This window comes from Tupaia chinensis, unplaced genomic scaffold (assembly GCF_000334495.1).
Source record: "Tupaia chinensis unplaced genomic scaffold, TupChi_1.0 Scaffold000581_1, whole genome shotgun sequence".
NCBI lineage: Eukaryota > Metazoa > Chordata > Mammalia > Scandentia > Tupaiidae > Tupaia > Tupaia belangeri.
This window is the reverse complement of record NW_006160097.1, coordinates 1,358,393-1,360,195: the sequence shown is the minus strand read 5'-3', so window position 1 is coordinate 1,360,195 and position 1,803 is coordinate 1,358,393.

Here is a 1,803-nt window from a genome sequence, read left to right as displayed (position 1 = left end):
CTGACAGGATGGACAATTAGAGGAAAAAGTACTGGGGCATGACCAGGTGTCATTGGAGATTTCTTTCTTTGTGTCTTCCTCTTTCTCTTGCTCTCTCTCATCCATATATGTGCCCTCTGGTATTTTTTAAAAGAAAAACTGGAAGAGGGAAGCTGAAGAAAGTCAAAGGGACATGTGACTATAGAAGGAGGTCAAAGAAATGCATTATTACTGGTTTTGAAGTGGAGAAAGGGACCATGAGCCAGGGAATGTGGCAGCCTCCAGAAGCTGGAAAAACTTTTAAAGTGAATTATTTTAGAGCTTCCAAGAAGGAATTCACCCCAATGAGACCTGTAACAAGGTTCTACCCACAGACATGCAAGATAATGAATATGTGTTATTTTAAGCCACTAATTATGTGGTAATTTGGTATAAAAAGAATAAAAAACTAGTGCACTCACTGTGGCAGGGTTCATGGTACCCCTTGACTAAAGGTGTAGAAGAGAGGGGAACAATTAACTCTTGGGAACTGTTGTGAGATAGCTCTACTAGCAAACTGTAGATGGACTCAGGAATCTAGCTGTGGTAGCAGAAATATTGTGATGTCATTGCATGAGACTAAGGGGGATCTGGGTTTGTTTCCCAACCAACCTGGACAAACCAGGTATGGTTTTGCACACCTGTAATCCTGGCTAACTGGGAAGCTGCTGGGTCAGAGGATTGTGGCATGGTGAGATCCTGTCATTCATGTACATACATACATACATACATCACATAAAGAGAGAATACACACACACATGCACACACACACACAAATAAATATATATATATATATATGCATATATACACTTCTCTCTGTTAAAAAAAAGAAAAAGGGGATTTTGTCCATTTTTATCTGTTTAAGCTAGCTAAAATACAAGTAATCTCATTGTAATTAAGCTATTTCCTGATGTAAATATACATTTGCTGATCTCTTTTTTGAATTATTTATGTAATTTTATTATTATTATGTTTTAATTTGCTATAGAGCATGTGCTTTCACTAGAGAGAGAGAGAGAGAGAAAGGGTAAAAGACAGAAAGTGTGAAAGCAAGCTGCCAATTCCAGGAGTCAAACTGTAGTTGGCCATGGGGGAGTCCAGACTTTAACCACTATGCCACCTGCTGACTCTCTTGTTCTGTTTTTTTAAGGACCTAAGGTAGGACATGAACAATTACAAAGAGGAAAAAGCTCTAACATTAACCACTTCCTGAGAAGGCCTTTTCACTTGAACTGTGGCATAAATGATGTCCTATATAGTTAAGCAAAATAATGTCTCTCAGTATGGGTTTTCATTTTTACACAAATATGAAAGCTGCAGTTAAGATTATCTTAAATTCCATCAGAAACTGAAGTAATTTTTTAAATTAAAAAGTCAAAATTGGACTTGCCTTGTGTCTCAATGGTTAAGGGAGCTAGATGCCACTTGACTGACCATGGTTTGAATCCTGGCCCTAGTAGCTTGGAATACGTGCCAGGCATGTCTGCATGCATGTCCACAATCCTGTTGGAGAGGAGAAATAGAGCAAAAAGGATTGCAGTGTGACCATACCCCAGAGGGGATACTTTCTCTCTTTCCCCTCTCTCTGATAAGTACATACCCCCACTAAAAATGAAAAAAAATTAAAAAGTCAAAATCATGAAGGAAAAAAAGAATGGGATTTGGAATTACATAGACCTCGGTTTGGGTGCCTGTGCAGCTGCTCATTAGTGTTTATCTTTGGTAGTACCTTGTTCAGTGCGCTCCTGAAAACAGAGCCAGAGACAAAGGCTTGTAGGGGAGGTA